This window comes from Hippoglossus hippoglossus, chromosome 8 (assembly GCF_009819705.1).
Source record: "Hippoglossus hippoglossus isolate fHipHip1 chromosome 8, fHipHip1.pri, whole genome shotgun sequence".
Lineage (NCBI taxonomy): Eukaryota > Metazoa > Chordata > Actinopteri > Pleuronectiformes > Pleuronectidae > Hippoglossus > Hippoglossus hippoglossus.
In genome coordinates, this window is record NC_047158.1 from 19,218,972 (window position 1) to 19,228,631 (window position 9,660).

Genomic DNA, 9,660 nt, shown 5'->3' on the forward strand with positions numbered 1-9,660 from the left:
ATGCAGCTGAGAATGTGTTTGGATGCAAAGAGTTTTACCACAACTGTGAACTACATGTTCTCTGTACTGCCAATCAGGGCTGGAGACAATCCCAGCTGATATTGGGGCGAGAGGCTACGTAAAGAAAGACCCCTGATCAAAGTGGGATTCAAACCAAGAACCTTATTGCTGTGCAGCAACCGTGCTAACCGCTGTTCCACTGCGCCATCACAAGAAAAATAAAATAAAATAAAATAAATGAAATATAAATAATGAATAAGGAGTCACCAAAGGAATTAAAGTCCTTCCTGTGGGGAACATGACTGTGTGCAACAACTTTCATCGCAATCTCCAGTATGAGTCACTGGAACATTGAAATAGTTGATAAGATAAGATAAGATAAGATAAGATAAGATAAGATAAGATAAGATAAGATGCCCAGACAGGAAACCCGAGTCTATAATAACTCGTTACCTATAATGACAGTTGCTATATTTCTATATGTCGTTTATTAGCCCTTTTTCTGACTTCTCCGTTCTGCCTGTGAAACTCATCCCCAAACTTATTGGCTCCCACTGCAGACATAAAAGTTTAAAGTGGCTCACAGTTATATCGTTACATTTTTAATCAAGGCTAAATGGTTTCTCACAACAGCTTGCGACTGCACATTTTACCAGACATGACCCAAAAAAAGGCAGCAAATAGAGCATTTGTCTGGAACTATTTCCAGCCGTGGATAAATATGCATTAGCGAACAGTTGAGGCAGCAGGATGGTGCGTGGTGCCGTCTGTAAATAAACAGCGTCTGTGGCAGTTGAAGGAACCGAGGTGAAATAATCTTGTGTTGTTTTTGTGTGACGTGTCGCTTCCTGCTGCTCTCCTCGGATGATGGTGTGCATGTAGAAACAAGAGTTGTTGATGTTATAGTGTTTCGCACAGAATAAATCTTCCCTGGACGACAGGGCGGCAGCGACCCTCACCTCATTCTTCATTTTTACACAACGCGGAGGTGGCAGCAGAATGGCGTGTCAGGCCAGAGCGGCTACACTGGGTTTGAACGTGCAGGACGTACTTTCACACACAAGACGTCATGAGAGCTCAGCGTGTGAGACAGAATCACTAACTGCCGTGTGGTGTTATGTAATGTGATATGTTACGGATCCCTCGTGTTTTCTCACCCGAGGTCACTTCAGGTTCAGCCTCTTAACAACAGGCACCAAATGGAAAAGATCGTGTGGCAGATCAGTGACGTCACCATCCTCCAATCAGCTGCATCCGCTCTGTCAGTGCTGATGATCTTTTTGCAGGATGTCAGGAGATAGAAGTATAATAGGATGTTTTAAATATCTGTAGCTTTCTTTTTTTTTACCCATTCACGCGCGCAACAAAACTCGCTCCAACACTCCCAATCAAAGAGTGAAAAACATCCTTCAAAGCTTTGAAGCCCCGTTTCGCTCGCAGCACTCGCGGCTTCATGTAGGTTGCTTGGAAACAACCCAGAGTTTGGCACCTAATTGGAGCGTGTGCTTTATCCAGCGGCAGCGCGGACCCCACTCCGTTGTGCAAACTCAGGATAATGAGACAAAGTGGGTTCCGCATCACATCTGGCACATTAGAGGGTGAACGGGCAGCAGAGGGTCTTTTGGATCCTGGGGAGGGGCTGACCGATGAAAGCCTCTGAGTCCTGGTGTTTGTTTGTGTGTGTGTACTTGGTCCTGATCCTCTATAGCAGCTGAATGCATGTAAAATCAGCATCCACGTGTACTCGTGTGGGTAAAAACAGCTTGAAGTTGCCTGATGAGCACCCTGGAGTTTTCTCCTTTCTCTTTTAGGTGTGTGTGAGTGTGGAATACAAAGAGAGCCAAGTGTTTAATCAAGTGTCGGCCGATGTTTGAAGTGTGAGCGGCGCTGCAGCTCTCTGTGGTTCTCGCTCTCTTTGTGTTTGAGCTACAGTATGTTTGCAGGTGTGTGAAATGCAAAAAAGGCTGTTTCATCATGTGTTGCTCGGTGTTTGATGTAATGGAGTTCCTTCTTCGTCTTTGACTCCCTCTCTTCACCTCTAATCTCTCTGTTGCTCTCTTCCACATGCTCCCTTCTACTTTCACCTCTTCTCTCTCTTCTTCCCGCTCCCTCCCCCTGTCCCTCTCTCCTTCGCTCCCTCTTCTTCTCTCTTTCGCTCTCTCTGTGAGCTCAGAGGCCTTGAAGTCTTTGAAAGCGTTGACTCCTGTGGCTTCGGCTTTCAATGCTGCCGCTGCTGCACTCCCACTATACGGACATGAATATTTCAACGGGTGGGACGGGAGGGTCGAGAGACGTGGGAGACGAAAGGGAGAGAGCGGGTGAGGGGGGGAGGGGTGACGGGAGGGATGGAGGCATAACAGGTGCGAGCAAGAGGCACAAATTAAGACGAAGAGGGGACGGATGCAAATGGAGAACAGAAGGAAACAAGACGGAAAACATGAGGAGGAGAGAGGGAGGGAGGGGAGGAGAGGTGCGATAGATGTTGGAGGAGCGTGAGACCTCAAGGAGGGAACTCGTGTGGAATACCAACTAGAGTTAGAGCTACAATGGGTTTGATACACACACACACACACACACACACACACACACACACACACACACACACACACACACACACACACACACACACACACACACACACACACACACACACACACAGGCAGAGTATAATGCAACAACAAACAACATGTATAAGCAAAGTGGAAAATCATATTAAACCCCTCCGGATTCCAGCCGTCTCGTATTCCCAGCGGATTCATTCTAATCTCACCATCTACATTTCTCCACTCCATCCATCTTTCATAACCTTACGTGTGTCTCTCCCCTTTTCCTCCCCTCCCCCCCCCCCACCCCACACCCCCACACCCCTCTCCTCTTATTGTCTCCCGCTCCTCATCCATTTTCAAGGTGACAGCTTGTGGGATAATCTAATCCTGCATCTCCACATGAGACGATCTGTCATCGGCTGTCGCTGTATATGTGGATCTGTGTTGTATATGAATGTGCACGAGGAGACATTAGGAAGGATGGAGGGATGGAGAGAGAAGAAGGGAAGAAAGGAAGGAAGGAAGGAAGGAAGGGAGGGCAAAGCATTGAGGTAGATATATCAAACAGAGCACAACTCCAGCAAGAATAACATGAAGACTATTCAACAACTTGTTTTTCAAGATTCAAGATCGACTTGAACAGAATTTTTGGTTTTCATAAAGCACTTCACTGACACTGACTTGATGACTAATCCATTAAAAATAAAACATTAAACTGACTTATTTTAACTCTCGCTGGGAGTCTGCTCGAGGAGTTTCTTTTGGATTCTTTGGAAGTTCTTTTCCTTTCCCAAAGTTGGAGAGAAAATGATAAAGTACTATAAACTCAAAAAGGAAATTTATGAAATCATAAACTAACCGTCAACCACAGTATCTTTTATTTTCATTGTTATTATCTACTGGTTTTTATGTCTTTATGTGAAGGGACAAACAGGAGATGTGGGGATGAGGGTTCAGCCGGGATTCAAACCAGAGACTCGCTGCTCAGGGAGTGTGCACCCATTTGTCATGCTAGGCTAACTATTTAGCTATCGGGTCGTCCACAGGTGCTTTTCAGTGTAGACAGTCTTGTCCTTTGTGTCAGCTAACAGCTTTCAGGTTAACTTCCCCTGCTCAACCGAGCCTGCAGGAGTTTCATCCTTCAGCTGTTTTCTGATTCATGTCAAAATTGACTCACAGCCCTGCACTGCTCCTGCAGAGCCCTGTAGGTGTCAGAGCAACAGTGTCACCACAGAGACATGGAAGAGGTCAGAGGTCATCACAGCTCACAAGCACAGCCGCAGGTGGTCGGCCTGTGATGGAGGAATATGTTTGCCTATAAGTGAAAAGCTCCCAGCAGCAGCTCAGTCAGTGTGAGGATAGTGTCCATGGACTGTATGTAAAGATGGAGGACCCGTCTCCATTTCATTCCACTATCCAGAAATTAAGCCAAAGATACAAAGCAGATGGAGCCACGGAGGCGAGGTCCTTCCTTCTGATGCACATGTGAGTCCGTCTCAGTTGTGTGTACAAAAAACCAACACACAGGTAAAGAGAGAGCGTTGGAAGATGGAGCTCATGACTCACAGAGCTGCACCAGTGTAGCTGCTGATGCACGCTCATGATTTCTAATTAATGACTTTCATCAGCGATTGTGGAGAATCCATTACTCATCAAGTCGAGGGCTGAGAGAGAGAGGGAGAGAGGAGAGAGAGAGAGAGAGAGGGAGGGAGAGAGGAGAGAGAGAGAGAGGGAGAGGAGAGAGAGAGAGAGAGTGGGTGAGAGAGAGAGAGAGAGAGAGAGAGAGAGAGAGAGAGAGGAGAGAGTGAGAATAAGGTTGTCGGCAAAAAGTCAAGACTTGAGCCATGAGTAGGTGTGTGTTTGTGTGTGTGTGTTTGTGTGTGTGTCTGTGTTTGTGTCTTTCTAGCAGGCAGAACATCAATTTCCCGCAGATGGCATGAAGAGCCCTCAGAGGACACGGCCTGTGCGCTCACTCAGACAATATTTGGAGGACAAAACACGGAGACAGATACATTTTTAAACCGGTCTATTCTTGAAACCTTGAAATGCAACAAGAAGGTTGAAAGGTTTCTGTGTCTGGAAACACATTTATATTTCAGCAAGGGGCACATGGTACATTTACTTATAGCAAAAAGGCAGAAAGAAAGTTTTAGATGATTGATCACCTTTTAATATTTTAACGAGAGGAGATGATGAACCTAATTTAAGAGCTGAGGTCTCAAGTTTGAATTTCCCTTTTCCTCCTGTGTGTTCTCTGTAGGTGTGGATACCTCTGACTGTTGTGTTGACACTCTGCATTTCTCCCCCTCCTCCCCCCCTCACACTCGTGTCACTCCCCCTCTCATCCTCTGACACTCATTCGTCTCCGTGCCACACTTTTATTTCTCGCCCGTGCAAGAAGGTCTCGTTGGAAAGATGTAAAACCCAAACCAAAATTCGAAATAAGAAGAGTGATAATATAAAACACTTCGTGCCTACAAAAATTAACCACACACACACACACACATACACACAATCATGACAACAGAACCAAAGCCGTCCCTGATTAAACTACATGCTTCAAAAATGATCATGCATCTGCTCACGCCATCGCATAGGAAGGAGTGAGAGACAAAAGGTTGAGAGAGAGAAAGATGTTATGTAAGGAGAGAGAGAGAGAGAGAGAGAGAGAGAGAGAGAGAGAGAGAGATACGGCTGTTTGTGCTTTTGTGATTAATTTATTTTCATTTCATTCATCGAAAAGATATGAAAACACAAACAAATACACACGCAAAATGTACGAAATATACAAATAATTAAAAAATACAAAGCAAAAAGAAAACCCAGACACAGACCATTCCCTGGATCCTGAGGAACTGATTTCTCCGCTCCGAGCGGTCGACATCTCTATTGTCCAGAAACCCACACACGAAAAGAAGTGGGAGTTGCGAAGCTTCCATCGAGTGACACCTTGCTATATTAAACCATCAGTGCAGTTTGGAAATACCTGATCAATCTGGATCCCACAAGATCTGTGTCAGCTGCATATAGAACGTATAGAACTAGATTCAGACTTATTTGAAGTATTATCATTTTCCCCTTTTTACAAATCGACTGGTGCTAAACAAACTTTGAGTTAAAACAACCAAACTTAAATTTAAAATGCACAGTTGTGTGTTTGTACACTGATAATAAAAACATTAATAATCAGGATCCATGAGACTACGTGTTTAATCACTTTCTCAATCAATAATACGCATTGTTACTCAGGTGTCTTAGAGAAGATCGATAAAACAATCAACTGCAGCAAAATGTGTGAAAGAAGGTTTTCTCCAAAGTGCAACAAAATACTGAGATGAATGTAAAGACGCTCAATAAGAAGAACCTGTGTGATTATTGGATTAAAGTATCAAGAGATGAAACAAACAAACAAACGCAGATGTATTTATGATCAGCTCACTCAGGGTGTGGGTGTAGTCAAAGCACCTGAGTGCGTATGTATTCTTAACCGCTGCGGCTGCACAGGAAACAAACCCAACAACTCTGGCTGCGTTGCGTGAGTTACACAAGGCCACCTACATGTGTGTGAATGAGTGCTGCATCGGTAGAGCCGAGCAGGGAGAGAGAAGCGAGGGAGGAATACGAGATGTGAAGAGGGCGACAAAGACGGAGGAAGAGCAAAGCCTGTTCCTGTCCAGATGGAGCCTCTGTGGGCAATTTGGACCGTGAGCGTGTGTGTGTGTGTGTGTGTGTGTGTGTGTGTGTGTGTGTGTGTGTGTGTGTGTGTGTGTGTGTGTGTGTGTTGTAATGATTCTGGTGCTCTGCCATGTGGAGGCTGAGTAGGTGGATCACCGAAAATGGAAAGTGATGAATCGGTTTATTGTGAATAGTGATAACCCTTAAAAAATGTTGAAACTCAGACCTTGCACATGGTTAGGATTTACCATAATTACATAAAGCAGTGGCCCATCTACACACGTCGTTTCCATTAGATTTCTTACTGCTGCTGCTTCACATTCACAAACTAAATGTCATCTTGGGAAAGACGACGAGATTCGAGAGCTTCTGTAGCTGCTGGTGTCAAAGTGCTCGGCCTTTCAGTTCTCTGTGTGTGAATCCTGTGCTGGCAGAGCATGAAAAATATATCAAGCTAAAGTGAAAATATATTACTTAATTTCCGATGGGAAAGTTCAATCAATATTTACTGCGTCTGTAAATGAATCGTTTCTCCCCCTGAAGTCAAATCCCAGCAGAGCGCCACACACACACAGACACACACACACACACACACACACACACACACACACACACACACACACACACACACACACACACACACACACACACAGCTGACGAGTCAAAAGCTGCTTCTCTGTTGCATATCTGCTTGATCATTAAAACAAATATTTATATATCTTTTCGATCTGATTAAAAAACATCTCGATAAAAGAGGCAGCACATTCTGACTCTGATTCCCTGTGAAGGAAGCTCGACAGTCGAAGACAACCAGGACACAGACTGATTCATCTTTTTGAGTTTGTGCTGTCCCACCAGTTCTTCTGCTGTGTTTGTTGGACCATCCATTCCAAGGATTACGGGATTACAATGTGTTCCTAGATGGAACATTATGGATTAGATAGGGAGGAGTAATCCAACGGGGAATATCCTCCTCTGCCTGTGGATGATGTAGTATTGAATGCTAAATATGGCGCGCCCTGGTGATCATAGAGGTTTTTACAGGAACCGGAAGGTCACAGGTTAAATCCCTGCCGCAGCCAGCGTGTCCATTACTGTCAGAGCATCCTGTGTCGTGTTTCCTTTCACACGCCCGATGCTGCCACTGCACTGTAGCTTTTTACGATTCGGCGAGAAAAGCAAAGTTACCAGCCCCTAAGTGTGATGTGCAAAAAGAAATTAACACCCAACGCTCCAAAAGCTGTTACATACCGACTGTGACAGGAAACTTACTTGAGTATCTCCGTCTCCAATCTGTCATCTGTACAGATATGTCAGGAAACTGTGGTCTGACGCTGAAGAGCACAAGCACGCCCGGTTTGTCAGAACAAAGAGACATACGAGTAGGGATTTAAAAGCAAATCCATTTATCACTGCTTCTCCGCCTCGAGACATAAGTCATGTCAACATCATTTTTTGGATTTTCTCTGAGGTCCTTGTTCACACAATGGTGATGAAATGACGAGCCAATCCGGTGACTGACAGTGAAAAAAAGGCAATATCCCAGCACTGAGGGGTAAAGAACGATACAGCAGCAATATCTGTAATCTCCAATTAGCGAGAGTCAATCTGTTCCAACTATTCCAGTGGATAAGACACAACTCAGCACCGTTTGTTCACGCAATCCTCTCTCTCAGTAACGGACATACAACTTAAGTCCATCATTGGCTCTCCTGCTCGTGCCAGACACTCAGTGTCAGCTGGTCGGTGTCACACAACTTAGAAGTAAACTGAGTCAAAGTCCTGCTAACCTCGTTAGTGTGTGTGTGAGAAACTGCTAACACACACTGATTATAACCTGCGTTAAACAGGCCTGAGCCCCGTGCTGGGCAGGGATGTTCCCAGACCAACACCAGCCTCTGATACCGATTAAAACCTGGGTCGTTCATCTGCGAAATCCATGTATCGATCCTTTTACCGGAAACCACCTCTTCTTCTCTACTGCTCCAAAACAGCAGATAGTGCAGCATTAACCAAGAGCTATAGAATGTGGTATTATCTCTCCCCACAAGTAAAATGGTGGTATACTGTTTCAAAGATAAAGATTTTTATTTTATTAGATAAATTATGACTGCACTTTAACAGCTATTTAAAGGAAGCAATTGATCTGCATTCCTGTATTTATTTATTCTTTCAGTTATGACGGTTAAACTAGGTAATAAAAGAAGTTTTCATTCTCTGTACTTGTTTTTTTAAAAGGGTTTAGCAATCATTACTTTCATACAGGTTTAGTAGCGTTAAAATATGTTATATATATATATATAAGTTATGTTTTTAAATGCACAGGTTCTGGGTCGCTGCTCTGCATCAGCCGATATGCAAAGTCCAGGTATCAGAGTGGGTATTAGGAAGAAAAGAATGGTATCAGAACATCTGTGTATGTGTCTTATTTTCGTCGGGAGCTGTGTTAAGAGCGTCCTGGCTGAAGGACCGGATGAGAAAAGCGACATGAGGGATTGAGTGAAGAGCAGGTGGCAGAGAGGGAGGAGGAGAGGGGGGATGCAGGGTCTGCCACTGGGAGGAGGAGGAGGAGAGGAGGAGTGAGAAGAAGAGGAGGGTGAGAACGACACAGACGGGAGAGTGAGAATCAGACGAGTCTATTTTAATACAGATAAAGTGGAGACATGGAGATTACACGCTGATGCTGACACGATTTAATGCAATACAACATAAAACCTGCAGTATTTGAAAGATTACACTGCTGAGAGTTATTTGACTTATTATGGGATTTCATGAAATACTCATTATTCCTCTGCTCCAAGCAACCGGCACAGGCAACAGTGGAGTTAGCGTTTCTGGCCAAGAAATAGTCTGACACATCAAAACCAATGCAAATGCTCCATTTTTATATTACACTTTGATTTTTAATAAAATAACCAAAATATAACATATTAACTCCACCTCTTTTACTCTGAAATTAGCAGATATATGCAGGTTATTTTAACTCCTTTCCCTTTGCTCTGGGGTTCCCCCCCCCCCGGTTAGGGTGAGGATCTCTGACCTCTCGTCGCTGTGACCAGATATAAAACCACCACGACAAACCAGATCGATTAATTTATTTCTCTTTTTTAAATTGTTCTTTAAATCGCAATAATCAATGGAGGTGGGGTCGGCTCAAACTGGTCCAGCTGGTGCAGACTCTGGGCAAAAGGAAACAATAGGATTAATTCACTTCCAGTGTATTTGCCTCCTTTTAAAGAGGGAAAGTGGAACCCACCTCGACAAGTTCGGGTGTGCTTTTGTAATATAACGTAGTTAGGTTTGCACTGTTCGGTCCAGTGGCTCCTGTCCCTGCAGGGTCCTTCATGAGGAAATCAACTGTCCACTCCAAGGAGTTGTTGGACAGATATAATAAAAAGTAAATTTCCCTCTTTTGGTAAAAAAATCTGTCATTTAAAAA